At 38.2% G+C, this 16,317-nt stretch overlaps 1 protein-coding gene across 1 annotated transcript in view; it reads left to right on the top strand.

Moving 5' to 3' along the window:
• The window catches only part of LOC132413627 (ATP-binding cassette sub-family C member 4-like), a 166,363-nt gene that overhangs the window by 116,278 nt on the left and 33,768 nt on the right, over positions 1-16,317 (top strand). Inside the window, exons 19-21 of the mRNA XM_059995698.1 lie at positions 10,610-10,739; positions 14,088-14,260; positions 14,695-14,799. The gene's annotated coding sequence lies outside the window, so the exon portion shown is untranslated. The remainder of the gene's footprint in view (positions 1-10,609; positions 10,740-14,087; positions 14,261-14,694; positions 14,800-16,317) is intronic.

The raw sequence follows: 16,317 nt of genomic DNA on the forward strand, positions 1-16,317 counted from the left end.
AGCAAAGGGGGAAGACACTACTCCTAATGCTATGTCCCTCATTTGGAGAGTATCGGTTTAGAAATGTGTTACTCACTTATATGTCATGGTCTAATAAGTGTCAGGAGAAGATACTCAAAATCTTACCCGAAAGAGCCAAGAGCGCTTTCTCTTTACAATGTCTAGCTGGCTGTGGAGGTGGAGAAAGTCTGGTTGTTTGGTTACTTGAAGTTACTTATCTAAGTGCAGAAAACTTACATCCCTCTTCTTCTAAAATGAGTAGGAAGCAGTGTTGCATGTGTCTCAACACCCTGATTTAGGGAACCTACGAAACTGCGAGCAAACTGCAGAGGGGAGCCCAGTGCTGTTTCTTTGAGTCGCCCCGCTTAGGTGGGCCAGGCCTCCATCATCTTCCCTGGCTCCCTGTGATCCTGGGAGTAGCAGCGAGCTTCCAGGATGTTCTCTCTCCCAGGCTTATCGCCGTCACTGCTGACCGCCCCCCCCCCCATGAGCATGTCGGAATTGGGGGAGATGTGATAGCAGCAAAGACCTGCATAGGAACCAGAGGCAGGGGAGTGGTGACAGTCAGTCTTGGAGTCCTGAGGGGAACTTTCAAAAACAAGTACTGTATTTGTAAGAATGAACTCCGCAAACCGTGTTCAAAATTTCAGGAATAAGCAAAAAATGGAAGCACTTCACAGGTAATTTCCTCAAACAAAACAGGTAGATGAAATGTATGCAGCATTCGTGCTCGCCGTCTGAAGTAATGAAGTATGTTCCCCAGAAAGAACACCAAGGTGAGATGATATTCGGGGAGTAGCTTGCTTATCTGAAAGGATCTGGAAGAATGGATTTCAGAACCTCTTTGGATGATCTCTACACCTAGAGGCCCTTGTCCTCTTGGCACAAAGAAAATGTTTTCAGTGGAAGAGGGCTTCCGTGCAAATGCAGTATTTATGATCGCAGCCCAAGGGTTGGCACAGATCAGCAGCCATCATCGTTATCGTGATGAAACAGATCGATATTTTGTATTTAATAGGTTTTATTTCAAATCAAAGCAAAAGCTAAGTATTTTTTTAAATAGCCCACTCTGCTCTTTTGGTATTTACATTCCCTGAGTTTTCTTCAGTGGGTTAAAGAAGGTGAACCACAGCTGTCTCTTTAAGACTTCTCCCTGGTTACCTGGTTTTCTTTCCCTTTTTTTCTTGTTGCGAACAAAACTGAAAGAGAGAAGAGGCAGATGTGCTGTTACTAGTAAAGAAATACAACTGGATTCTAGCCTAATGCAGTCGGCCCTTTGTCTCTGACACTGAAGTCTTCATTAAATCCCTTGGAACTGCTCCCTGGAGCCCCTGGAAGAGGACTTAATGGGACTTAAATTCTCTTTCCTTTGTTGGCAAAGGATCTTCTTTTCTTCTGAGTGTGGATGATGATCAGTTCATTCAGAGGCTACAGGACTTAAAAAAGGAGAGCAAGAGGGAAACCAAGATTTAAAGTGATTTCAGATGATTCCCTTATTCGTGAAACAGGTACACTAGTTGACCCTTCAATAAGGTCCTCCAATTAGAAATGAGAACACACCTCTTAGGAAACAGCAGCAGTAGCTGCTTTTGATGATAGATTTTAATAGAGGGCAGTTTCCCAGTTTGGCACTGAAACAGGGCAAACTGTTGTGTATTATCTGCTTAATTTGTAACCACTTGTACTGCTTTTGCCTTGATCCCAAGTTGTTTTAAGCTTAGAAGGTTAGTGGGTAGGGTTTCTTTTTAAGATAATGAGGGTCTTGTCTTCTTCCAGCAGAGTATGCAAAAGACCCAGTAAGACTACAGTTTTCGGTCTTGCAGTTGTGTTGAGGGATGATCAATTTACTACATTAAATGCTCTAATTTAGAGTGGCCATTTTTGGGTCACACGCCTAATATGAACTTGTGTTATGTTAGTAACAAAGGAAAAAATTACGAATATGGCACAAAGGATTAAATTAGAGAAGTGTAAACTTTCAACCATGATGCAGACAGTTGTGAAGCTAGTGCTCCATTTAAAATATTACATTGAATAAGAGCATTTGTTTTCCTGACTCTGCTGTGCCGGCTAACTCTTATTAAGTGAGGTTTAATTGTGTACCTTCAGAAAAAAATATACATGGGCCAGTAAATTTAGTGTATATTTACATGAGGTTTGTGTGTCCTACCATAAATTGCTACACTGAAGTGTTTTGCCTGCACTTATTTATAAGATTAATTTATTAACTTCATTGCTTAGAGGTGGGTAATTTAAATAATCGTATCTATCAGAAATGATCATTAATTTGCCCTTTTCTGCTCTTGCAGTATGTGTCTACTGTGAGCACTTTTATTACCTTTTGAAGATAATATAATGGTCTCTTATTTGGCAAGTGATGAAGGCAGAATGAGTAGAAACCAAAATGAACACGATGCATAAAACACATTGACATATTTAAACGGACATTTTTCAAAAACTGCCTGCTGGCTTTAAAGAAAAGTGTAGCTTCAATCAGTTGATGTTATAATAAATCATTCTTTTTTAAAAAATTGAAGTATAGTTGATTTACAAAATTGTGTTAATTTCTGCTGTACAGCAAAGTGATTCAGTCACACACACACACACACACATTCTTTTTTATATTCTTTTCCATTATGGTTTATCACAGGATATTGAATATAGTTCCCTGTGGTATACAGTCGCACCTTGTTGTTTATCCATTCTCTATATAATAGTTTGCATCTGCTAACCCCAAGCTCCCAGTCCATCCATCCCCCATCCCACCTCCCCCTTGGCAACTGCAAGTCTGTTCTCTGTATCTCTGAGTCTGTTTCTGTTCATTTGTGTCATATTTTAGATTCCACATAAAAGTGATTATCATGTGGTATTTGTCTTTCTCTTTCTAACTTCACTTAGTATGATAATCTCTAGGTCCATCCATGTTGCTGCAAATGGCATTATTTCATTCTTTTTTATGACTGAGTAGTATTCCATTGTATATATGTACCACATCTTGTTTTTTTCAGAAATTTATTTTTAACATCTTTATTGGAGTATAATTGCTTTACAATGTTGTGTTAGTTTCTTCTGTATAACAAAGTGAATCAGATTTATGTATACATATATCCCCATATCTCCTCCCTCTTGAGTCTCCCTCCCACCCCCTAGGTGGTCACAAAGCACCGAGCTGATCTCTGTGCTATGCAGCTGCTTCCCACTAGCTATCTATTTTACATTTTATGCACCACATCTTTATCCATTCATCTGTCAATGAACATTTAGGTTGTTTGCATGTTTTGGCTATTGTGAATAGTGCTTCTATGAACGTAGGGGGTGCGTGTATCTTTTTCAATAATAGTTTTGTCTGGATATATGCCCAGAAGTGGAATTGGAACCTCCATACTGTTTTCCACAGTGGCTGCACCAACTTACATTCCTACCAACAGTGTAGGAGTGTTCCCTTTTCTCCACACCCTCTTCAGCATTTGTTATTTGTAAGCTTTTCAATGATGGCCATTCTGACTGGTGTGGGGTGGTACCTCTTTGTAGTTTTGCTTTGCATTTCTCTAATAATTAGTGATGTTGAGCATCTTTTCATGTGCCTGTTGGTCATCTGTATGTCCTCTTTGGAAAAATGTCTACTTAGGTCTTCTGCCCAGTTTACAATTGGGTTGTTTGGTTTTTTGTTGTTGAGTAGTATGAGCTGTTTGTATATTTTGAAAATTAAGCCCTTGTCAGTCTCATCATTTGCAAATATTTTCTCCCAGTACATAGGTTGCCTTTTTGTTTTATGGTTTTCTTTGGTGTACAAAAGCTTGTAACTTTGATTAGTCCTATTTGTTTATTTTTGCTCTTATTTTTATTGCCTTGGGAGACTAACCTAAAAAAAACATTGGTATGATTTGTGTCAGAGAATGTTTTGCCTGTCTTCTCTTCTAGGAGCTTTATGGTGTCATGTCTTATGATTAAGTCTTTAAGCCATTTTGAGTTTACTTTTGTGTATGGTGTGAGGGTGTGTTCTAACTTCACTGATTTACATGCACTGTCCAACTTTCCCAACACCACTTGCTAAAGAGACTGTCTTTTCTCCATTGTATAGTTTTGCCTCCTTCATCAAAGATCAGTTGTAGGTGTGCAGGTTTATTTCTGGGCTCTCTATTCTGTTCCGTTTATCCATAGTCTGTTTTTATGCCAATACCATGCCATTTTGATTACTGTAGCTTTGTAGTATTGTCTGAAGTCTGGGAGGGTTATGCCTCCTGCTTTGTTCTTTTTCCTCAGAATTGCTTTGGCAATTCTAGGTCTTCTATGGTTCCATATAAATTTTAGGAGTATTGGTTCTAGTTCTGTTAAAAATGTCCCGGGTAATTTGGTAACAATTGCCTTAAATCTGTGGATTGCTTTGGGTAGTATAGTCATTTTAACAATATTAAATCTTCCAATCTAAGAGCTTGGGATAGCTTTCCATTTCCTTGAATCACCTTCAGTTTCCTTTATTAATGTTTTCTAGTTGTCAGCATAAAAGTCTTTCACCTCGGGGATTCCCTGGTGGCGCAGTGGTTGAGGGTCCCCTGCCGATGCGGGGGACGCGGGTTCGTGCCCTGGTCTGGGAGGATCCCACATGCTGCGGAGCGGCTGGGCCCGTAAGCCATGGCTGCTGGGTCTGCACGTTCGGAGCCTGTGCTACGCAATGGGAGAGGCCACGGCAGTGAGAGGCCCGCGTACCACACACACACAAAAGAAGTCTTTCACCTCCTTCATCAGGTTTATTCCTAAGTATTTTAATTTTTTATATATGATTTTAAAAGCGATTTTTTTTTTACATTCCTTTTCTGATATTTCACTGTCAGTGTAAAGAAATGCAACCAATTTCTGTATGTTAATCTTGGATCCTGCTACCTTGCTGAATTCATTTATCAGTTCTAGTAGTTTTTGTGTGGAGTCTTTAGGGTTTTCTATATATAGTATCACGTCTTCTATATATAATGACATCTTTACCATTTCTCTTCCAATTCAGATACCTTTAATTTTCTTTTCCTGTCTGATTCCTGTCTAAAATATCATTATTTTCATTCAGTTTTTTATTGAAATTTTACTGATTTTGAAATACATATTTGGCATATCATAACAAAGAGAAATATTCTTATTTACTAAACCGTGTTCTTCCATCAAATACTGCTAAATAAACACGTGAAGTTGCCCAATATGTCCTTTTAGACTGACAGTGTAGACTTAAGTGGGGACCCTTACTGCAGTGGGAAATCCTTAAACTTATTTTTTCTTTTTATGACAATCCGAAGTGGTTTGATGATAATTAGCAGAACATCCTTAAGGCCTAAAGAGTGTCTGAGGGCTCTGATTAAAGCTCAGAATGAAGCAGCTGCAGGCATTGGTCAGGGTCTCAGAAATGAGGGACTCCTCTTTCTGCAAAGAATGCCACTTTCATCCCCCAGTCGTTGGGGAGCTTCATCCCCTTTGAGGAGTTTCCTAAAGAGAAGGTGAGGGAGGTGACAATAGAGAGAGGCTTTGATTATGAAATAGGTGATTGAACTTTAAGTGGGTATCCCTGTTCTCTTGAGCAACAAAAACCACCCTTCCCAAACGTGCTGATACTGTGAGCCCATTCGTTGCTCAAGAAGGTCTATCTTTTAAAAACAAAGAGGTTTTTTTTTGTGGATTAGCTCAGGTAATGCCTCTATAGAGTGTACATTGAAAACCAGGTGGACACTTCAAACCTTAGACCTCTTACAGAATGTAAATTTGTTCTACGACAGGGGCCTGAAGGAAAAAATGTGATGGGCAGAGAAACGTTCTTGTCGTTATTATAAGCAAAGAGACCCTGTCTCACTTCTCCCAGTTGGGCTCAAAGCTGGTTCATTAACCTGGCCTCTTTCAGGCCCTTTATCTCCTCAAACACCAGGCTTTGAAGAGGCCCTCATTTGGGCCCCAGAGTAGAATCCTGCCCATGGTTTAGAGCATTGGGGGGAAGGTGGAGGAGAGTCAGAGGAGAGGGAGGAATACTGGGGACCAGCCTCCCCTCGACTGGCCACGTCATTTGTGTAAACCTCATGGAAACAGCTAAAGGAAGAGAAGTCGCCTGCATATTAGAATCCTAGAGGTAATAATAATTACAGGGAGTAAAAAATTTTTATAAAAGTCTAAGTAAAATGATGGTTATTCCCCTGACAAGGAATTCTTACCTTTGCTTACATGGTTGCTTAATCTTTGATCCTAAATTTGAGAGTTGTAAGGGAGGCCTTAAATTTGGCTCCAGGGATTTTTCAGTTCATTTCAATCATCATTTGAAATGTCATACGACCAGTGATTTTCAGTGCTTTGGAGGCATACTGTCCACTTAATCAACTTTGTGCCGATAAAGCTCCCTTTATAATGTCTTTTTAATTTTGGGTTTTGCTTAGGGATACATCTTTTTTGGTGGCACCCATGTGTCTTCTGCATCCATTTCTCTCACCAGACTTAAAACGAAGACAATAGGGAAAGTAGGTACAGGAGGTTCTCTGAGTGTCATTCTTCATGGGCAGAGAAAAGAAATGTCTGCCTTCTTCATCTTTCTTCTCAGGCTTTTGTGAAGTGAGGAGGAATAGTCCAGCCCCAAGACCAGGCAGGATGTGAGGCTGGTGATTCCGAGCAGTTCCCGGGCACTTGTGGAAGACTCAGATCTCCTCTTGTTCCCACATGTGTGCCTCACATTGTTCTATCCCTTTCACTGAAAGGAGCCAACCGGGCTCTTCTCTGCTGCTCATATTCTTGTGCCCTGGCTTACTAGAGCCTTCCAGAAGAAAACATATAAGCTTATGTACAAGATTCTCTCTTGAAACCCAGAAAGGCATATATTTCCAGAGTAATTTCCTTGTGGTTCCTCTCAAAGCAGATGAATAGGAAAAGCTTTTTAAATTAAAATAATTTTATTATGGCTCATGTCACAGTGGGTTTCAGGTTATCCTCCCCTTGCAGTTAGTAATGATGTTCTGTGAGGCCTGTAATCTTGATGCACAGGTGGGATAACAGGGGGATCAGCTGATGCAGAATCAGAAGCAGTCTCTTCATGAACAGAGGTGCCACGGGCTCCCATACCTGACATTCTCTTTGAACATATGGAGATGTTCCTTTCACACATATGGAGAGATTCCCCATCCCAGAAGGCTGTTGTACCAATGGAGAAAATATCCTAGTTCATTCTTCAGTGCCAATGTGCAAAAATTTAACAATTTTGCTTTGAGGCACAAACCTCAACTAATCATGCTGTTGGTATTTCCCAGTATCACAATCAATTTATCTAGCTCTCTTGATGTAAAGTTACTCAAGATTGACAATCAATTTATCTAGCTTGACAATCAATTTTGACAATTGACAATCAATTTATCTAGCTCTCTTGATGTAAAGTTACTCAAATTAGTATATCCTCATTTTTTTTCTGAGCAGATATTACCAGGAAAGTATTTTTAAAAAAATCAAATCTTCCTTTCTCTTCTTCAATTTCTTTTTTTTTTTTTTTTGCAGTATGTGGGCCTCTCGCTGTTGTGGCCTCTCCCGTTGTGGAGCACAGGCTCAGCGGCCACGGCTCACGGGCCTAGCTGCTCCGCGGCATGTGGGATCTTCCTGGACCGGGGCACGAACCCATGTCCCCTGCATCGGCAGGTGGACTCAACCACTGCGCCACCAGGGAAGCCCCAACTTCTTCTTAAGATGACACATTTCCACACTTTCTTGTTAGTGTTCAATCATCCAGAAGATATTTGGAGCATACTTTGTACAGTGGAAAATTAATTTGGAGATACTATTTTGTAAAAAAGCATTTGCAACCTTATTAATGATTATAGGGAATTTTGGTGGTTTGTTTTGTATTTTAATTGTTCTGTAAGCATTCAAACATGATGAAAAGAGTTTAAGGTAATATTCACTATTTTGGGGTATTTAGGAACCAGTTTTATTCACTGGAACAATGAGGAAAAATCTGGATCCCTTTAATGAGCATACGGATAAGGAACTGTAGAATGCCTTAGAAGAGGTAATTTATTGAATGTAATTAACTTGTTAGCATCAGTATGTGTACATTTATAGCAGCACAGGTAATTAAGGGGAGCTTATTGGTTTAACTGACTTTATTTAGCTCCAAGGAGAACACTGATGACATGGGTACGTGTGTAAATTAAAACATGTATATTAATGGTGATGAAAACCAACAAGATAATGCCTTATGCTTTCATTTTAGCTTTTCCCTAGAACCCAAAGCAACTAGGTACATTATCTTGTCCTTAGTAGAACACTAAACTAGAAGTTATAATTATGAGTTCAAATTCTACTAAGTGACCTAGTGAATGAGTTACCTTAATTACTTTGCAATGTTCATTTTATTCCTCTGGTCTTAGGGAATATCAACTAAGTGGAGACAATAGTAGTTTTTCATTATTAACTGAAAGATAAATGAGATCATACCAACAAAATGCCATGAAGTTTCATAAGAGAGTGTCTATAAAGGTAAATTATATAATTGGAATGTGATGATAGTTATTTATTGGCGATCATGTCCTTTTAATGCCGCAGCATGAATGCAGGTAAGAGAACCCTGGAGCTTTTGCTCAGTTTTTATATGGATCGGTTCATTTCTAGAGGATTTTCTGTTATTTGTGTCATGTTTCCCTTTGGCCCACTTCTTTGAATTTCCTCACCCTTGCGTGAAAAGGATTTTGACTTGTTAAGTTGCTGTTGGTTTGTATATTTTGATACAAATTATTTTGTGTATTGGTCCTAGTTTTGCAAATTGATTCTACTAATGGCAGAAACTGTATCTAGACTTCTAAACCATAACAGACTTCTAATTTCTCATAGGACCTAGTTCAGTCTTATTCTTTTAAAAAAGTAAGCACTTAATAAATAGGTACTAAATGTTTGATTGATCTCATTTCAGAGAAGTGTGGCTTATTTCTTTAAAAAAAATTTTTTTTTACACATATCCAAATGACTGTTCACACTGTTGTTTTGAATTGGTGTGTTTGTCATTTAGTGTCACCCTTCCAGGGAAGCTCCGAAATCTGTTATATATAGATGAGCTTTGACTGTGGGCAAGCAGATTTTGAGGCCTGACAATTTCCTGCAGGGAATTCTGGTTTCTGAAGGCATGTCGGCACTGAGTCTTTACAAACCACCCCTCTTTCCAGCAACTGTGGGGACTTTATTTTCCTAAATCAGGCTGATTGCTTCACCTTCTCCTACTTGAGAAGCAGTGGACCTCTGATTTCATTTAAGCTTACGAGTCTTTCTACAGTGAAATTCTAGAAGAGAAGAGGTGGGGAGAGCAGTTAACCATTAAATATAAAGAAAGAAGGATGATCCACTGCTCTTGAACTCACAAAACAGATTTAATGGTGAAACTGTGACATCTTAAAAAAAAAAAAAAAACTGGAAGTACTGGTAAATTATTTTCCTATTTGTTTCCAAGCTCGAGATCTCTCTTAACAGAGTCTCAGGTAGTAAAATTACTCTAGAATTTTGGACAGAGAGGAAATGTTAATTGGGAGACAAATCCTGTAAAAAACTATCTTAGAACTTGGCCCTAACTTATACTTAATTCATCTGTAGGAGCCAAACTTTAGATAAAATTTAGTAGCCTCTCAATTCTAAAAATGATGAGGTGGTGGAAGTGGTAGACAACACTGAGATCTACCTTTATTTAAACTACATTTGGAACTTACTGTAAAAAGAGAGAAACATGAGTTTATTTCACAAAGTGAAGTGTGTGGTTTCTATGTATTGCTTCCGGAATTGACCTTATTACTTTACTGATATGTCTTAGAGTGAGAAATCATCCCATCATTTTGTCTAGGACTTGTTTCTTTATGACTTTTTAAAATAAAACCTACCACATCTTTTATTGAAAAACATACAAATATGTCATAAAGAAATAATTCCCAGAGAAACAGAATGATGGGATGATTTCTCACTCTAAGACGTTGCACTAAAGCAATGAGGTCAATTTTTTTTTTTTTAATGAGGTCAGTTTTTAAGTGAACTAAAAACTCCAGTCATTGGTTAATAAATGATGCCAAACTAGACATGTGAACCCAAACTCATAGAGTTGGCCTGCAAGTGAGAGGGCACCACTATGTTTTCCTCTTTAAGAACTTCAATTAAAAGAAAAAGATGCTTAAAAAAAATTTTTTTAGGTCCTCTTAGTTCTGTCTCCTCCTTCTCCCTTGGTGGAGATGGACATTCAGAAGGGAGACAGTCCTAATAATGGTGCCCGTCTCATCTTGGTTACTTTTCAAAATATGCTGAAATATGTTTTTCTTATACTGAAGAATAGCCAGCTGACTGTAAACTGAAGAAAGTTCATCAGAAATTGGTGCCAATTAGGGCACCTAAAAAGCAAGGGCAGCTCTACAAATATAGCGTAAGTAGTGAGTGAAGAAGATGAAGCACTTTATCAAAGGTTAAAAGATCACAGTAGATAAAACTCTGGAAATGAATCATCGATGTGTTGCTTCTATTAAAAAACAAAAACAAAACAGCTTAGATACTGGGATTTACAATTGAGAGTGCTATGTCATGTCAAAACTGAAGAAATCACCCAGTTATGTTCTATGTTGACACGTTGATCCTCTGTTAGGACTCAAGTATGTCTCATCATACTGAAAACCAAGATACAGAAATCTGCAGCCTGTGCATCAGGAACCACGTGATTCAGTCCTGGCTTTGGCGACAGGTCACATTTCCATTTCTCTGGACCTTGTATTTAGGTGAGCAGGCTCTCCTTTTACTTCATTTACTGCTGGCTCTGCTCTCCTAAAATCTCTTCCCCATCTGTTGACTGCATTGCACTCTCTCTTTCCAGCCCACACCAGCCTTTCTTTTTGAAAAGAAGGTTCCATAAAATGTGGAAACCATCTGACATCTGTGTTAACTTCCTATGAGGGGTGTTGGCACCTGGTTGGTAGATACAGTACACGCAGATTACTTTGAAAATGTTTATGACGATAGAAATAAGGTGCCCTATAAGTTCAGTTTATTTATATATTTATTTTTAACATTTTATTTATTTTATTTTTGGCTGCATTGGGTCTTCGTTGCTGCGCCCGGGCTTTCTCTAGTTGCGGTGAGCGGGAGCCACTCTTCATTGTGGTGCATGGGTTTCTCATTGCGGTGGCTTCTCTTGTTGGGAAGCATGGGCTCTGGGCGCATGGGCTTCAGTAGTTGTGGCACGTGGGCTCAGTAGTTGTGGCTCACGGGTTCTAGGGCACGGGCTCAGTAGTTGTGGCGCACAGGCTTAGTTGTTCCATGGCATGTGGGATCTTCCCGGACCAGGGCTTGAACCCGTGTCCCCTGCATTGGCAGGCGGATTCTTAACCACTGCACCACGAGGGAAGCCCCCATAAGTTCAGTTTGTTATCTTTCAGTTTTGCTATAGTTTATTATTTTCCGAAGCTCAAAAAAGATCTGAAGTATTCTATACTGAGTTGTATAGTTTTTAATAGTATTGTATGCTCCATTTTCCTTAAATTATAACTTTTTTAAGTTCTTTCCACAGTTTAAAGTATGATGTTATGATATCTTGGAGCCAGTTAATTGTTTAATAATATATTCCTTTTATACTTATATTTAATAAGAAAATAGTGTTATATATAAATTATCTATTTATATGGATTTATTTTCTGATTTATAGGAACAGACATGTCACAAGAAGAGATGAACTTGTGGCTTCATTCATACAGCCAACAAATATCTACTGAGAGCTTTCTAGACAGCCATTGTTTCAGATTCTGGGGTTATCACAGTCATTAAAAGAAACAAAGTCTCTACCCTTTTGGAACTTAAATTCTCCTGGAGAAGATGGAAAACAAGCCAATGCATATGTAACAAAGTCTCAGTGCTGATACTTGCGAAGGAGAAAAATAAAGCAGAATAGGAAGAGGGGCTAGCTGACAGCATTATTAATAATGGGCAATATCTGTTGATCTCTTTGTATCCATCACTGTTGTAAATTCTACACATAATGACTCATTTTATACTCTGACAATGTTAGGAGGTAAACACCTTTATTATACTACAGTCTTATTTAGAGTTTAGGAAGCTAAGATAAACTTCAGGAAGTTGCCCAATCGGCAGAGCCAGGTAGGACTTATGCCCAGGCTGTCTGGCTGCAAGGCTCCAATTTTTTTGTTTTAAAATTTTCAGACCACAAGAACATGGAAGGAGTAGTATGATGAACACATATGCACCTTCACCTTGATTCACCAGCTGTTAATATTTTTCCACATTTGCTTCCTCTCTTCCATACATTTTGCTGAACTGCTTGTAAGTTGTAGAAATGTTTATTAAAAGTTGCAATTCACCTTTAAATACATAAATATACACCTTGCAAGAACAAGGACATTCTCTCACATAACAGTTTTCTAAATCAAGAAATTTAATAGTAATATCACACTATTATCTGTTTTCAGATTCTCCAGTTGTAACTCCTAGTTATTACTGTCTACTGCCTCTATTGTGTTTTTTTCCATTCTAATACTAAATTATACTGGGTTGGCCAAAAAGTTAGTTCAGTTTTAAGTAAAAATAAAAGACATTTTTCATGTTCACCAAGACCTTTATTGAATGATGTATTCGTTAACCGAATGAACTTTTTGGCCAACCCAATAACTTGAATATATGATTATACTATAGAAAGCCTTCATATTCTTATTATTCTCATAACCATCCCTGATTCATAAATGAAGACAGAATCTCAGAAAACAGTATTTTCTGAAAAACACTGCTTCTCACAACCCTTATTCCTCATGAGGCAAATATGGACAACTGGAATGAAAGTAAAAAACCAGATTAGTGATGAGATGCCATCCCAGTAAGGGGCAAGTGTAAAATTATTTCTTCAAAGTCAGGATGTCAGTTTTAAGAAACACCAACCCACTTGCACCACAATACAAATCTTACCCTTTAGATTTTTGTACTTTTCATGCAGTCACTAAATACGAATACCATATTTAATCCTAACTCTGAATTCCCCTTTCTTGGGATTGGACTTCATCAGGAGCACAGTTTGGGATCACATTCATAGAAGTGCTCCAGCATTTAGGATACCACGAAAATATTGCCCACTCACCCTCGGTGTTTTGTTATTTGACACTATAATTGTGTCCCTGATCATTGGCCATCACTCAGCAATCTGTTGGTGTCTTAATTTGAAATGTATTTACTCTTTGTTCTTTAACTTCAAATATAGCCTGAGTTTGGTTCTTGTTCTGTAGTACTTCTCCAAAATAAATATTCGTTGAATTGATCCCTACCACCCAATGTACTTTCAGATTAACCTCGGAAGTTGAAAGCTTGCTTTTCTTTTTTATCTTATGATTACAGTTTTATGAAGATACATTAATATAAACACCATCTATACCCATAGTCTGGGGGAAATAAGATGTTATGTTGTATCCTGTTTTTCATGGATTTTCATTCACTGCAAGACATTTTTGACATTGAAGAAAATGCACTTAACTGGTCCAGTATTTATGAGATTAAACTTGGGAAAGAACCATTACCAGAATAGGCTCCAGGATTACTAATGTATGAGGTGCAGTTTGCCATTGTTTGAATTCGTATTTTTTTAAACTTTTAGACCTTCCAAAATTGTAAAGTGCTGAGAAGATTATATCTAAAAGAACCATACTTCCTGTAATATATATATATATATATATATATATTTTTTTTTTTTTTAAGTTTCCCTTTAATGTACCAACCCATATGCAAAATGTACTTTGGTAAACTTGACTCAACCATAAAATCCTTTTAACTTTTCCATTTAAACCACACTGGGAGAAATAGCTTCATTTTTTGAGAAACTTCCTTAACTAATCCTTAGGTGGGGTTTCTGGTAGGTGTCATGTGGCAGGGAAGGGGGACACTGATATTTTCCTGTCCTGACTTGACTCTACATCTTTCTCAGTGAATGCTAATTGGAAACAGCTCTCCCCATCACGTGGCTGTACATGTAAGATACGTAAGAAGTCATGAGGACTTCAAAGCTCTAATGTCTAAGAGGACTGTCTGCTTCAGTAGCAGTTTGTTCAGGAAAAATGTTCTTTCTGTATCCACAGGTATAATTTAAAGAAGCCATCAAAAGTGTTCCTGGCAAAATGGATACTGAATTAGCAGAATCAGGATCGAACTTCAGTGCTGGACAGAGACAACTGGTGTGTCTTGCTAGGACTATTCTCAGGAAAAGTCAGATATTGATTATTGACAAAGCCACATCAAATGTGGACCCAAGGTATGGAGCTGAGGTCCATGAAACCTGGTATCCAAAATTTAAGTGTTGTAAATGGAAAACATTTAGTGATGCCGAGAAATGTTTCTAAGTGTTCTCTTTGCCCGAAAGATGTCTCTTGTTAACATTAATTCCAGAAAACAAAAGAAGAAACCAAAGCATGTTATATGGTGTTAATGTTGTTACTAGGCATCCTATGAGAGCTAGATTCCTAAATCCAGCTCCTGATAGTTTCAAGCAATTTTGAGGGAAGACTATTTTCCATTGTTTTATGAAAAATAGTAAATTTCTAAGACTTTTTATACTTAGTTTTTTTAGGAAAAAGATTATGTCTTGAAATATTGATTTTAAAAACATTATAATATATCATGATATTTTAAAGTCTTAAGTCCACTTTTCCTGTCTATACTGAACTAAATCAACTTTTCTGATTCCAGAACTGATGAGTTAATACAAAAATAGTCCATGAGAAATTTGTTCAGTGCACTGTGCTAACCGTCACAAACAGATTGACCACCATTATTGACAGCGACAGGATAATGGTAAGACCTTCACCTGTGGAATTTCACTTGTTTCCATTTATGTTCAATTTTTCAACACATCCTTCCTTGTAAAACTTGATAGGAAGGAACCTCCAATAATTTAATTTTCTCTTAGTTTCTCCTCTCATTCCTGACAATAACTCAAGTACTTAACTATACTTTCACAATGTGCTATTAAATACTATATCCAGTAATTTCATATTTTCATGTTAACACATTACTGACTGGGGGATTTTTGCAGAAATTAACACCTGTGGCTGGCGATTTGTTATGTAAGTGAATATTGAAATGTCTCTGGTCGATGATGTTCAGATAATAAAAGACATACGTCTCTGGTCCTTAATGAGTTAAAAGTTTATTAAATTGTCATTTTTTTAAGATGGCCAACCATGAAAATATTCCAAACCCAACTTATGGCTTCATATTTCAGAGAGGTAGAAGATGGTCATCTTGGCTGTGTCACAATTGTTTCAGCATTTTTGGATTCCCTTAATCAAAAAATTAGCCTTTCATGTAGACTGCCATGAGGTTGTTGGCTAATGTTGCAGAATTTCTCAGCTGTTGCTGTCAGAGGGGAGTCCATGAGAAGAAAGGGCCTAGTGAGAAAAACAAAGTATTTCAACAGAAAGGATTTAATATAGGAAATTTGTTACACAGGAATTGGAGGGCTAGAAAAATGAAACACTGGGGTAATAATTTTAGGAAGCAGCTACTGTGTCCTAGGACAGATCTCCAGAACTAAGAACTCAGAAAAGAGGCTCTAAAGAGTCAGTGCTCAGACTTCCAAGGAGAGGTCACTGCCTAGTTGCTGGCCATATTTGTGAGGGAGCACAATGAGGCTAGTTCTCCATATGCTAATAGAAGCTGAGAGCTGGAGTCAGGTCCCACTGCTGAGATGCTGCTGCACGAGCAGCAGCAACCAGGTAGACCATTAGCTCTGATTCCCACCTTCAGTCTCCCTCTAGTGCCCCCTACTGACAAAACCTAACAGAGGCCAGCTGGCCAAAGGTCTTCTGACATGAGATTTGCAGAGACCCAGCCTTTGCATCACAGATGAGAGTACAGAAACAAAAGTGGATCAGGGGCTGAGATACTGCATATAAACAACTAGTAAGTCTCACACAGTAAATCTGGACTCTGCACACAAAGCTTGGGCCTCTGGATATCTGTCTAGTATCTTCCTTCCAGGTTTGGTTGGCTTTTTCTTCCTTAGTAATTTAATATTTCCTTCCTTCCTCCCTCTATTACTTTTCTCTCTCATTTTCATCTTCTTTCTTTGTTCTTTCCCTGCTGAGTTTCAATAAATGTTAGGGTGTGGCTTCATAAAATGATAAGGGAATCATCCCTTAAAGGAAGAAACCTTTGGCTGCATATAATCTCAAGGAATGCAGGGTGTTTTAAGGTTAACCTGTAGCCCGTGACAGTGAGCTGATTTCACTCATCTTATGGGTGGTATAACCACTGTCAGGAGACACCACAGTATCCAGTGATGCTGATTAGTAATGAAATAGATAAAGA

Source organism: Delphinus delphis, chromosome 18 (genome assembly GCF_949987515.2).
Source record: "Delphinus delphis chromosome 18, mDelDel1.2, whole genome shotgun sequence".
Lineage (NCBI taxonomy): Eukaryota > Metazoa > Chordata > Mammalia > Artiodactyla > Delphinidae > Delphinus > Delphinus delphis.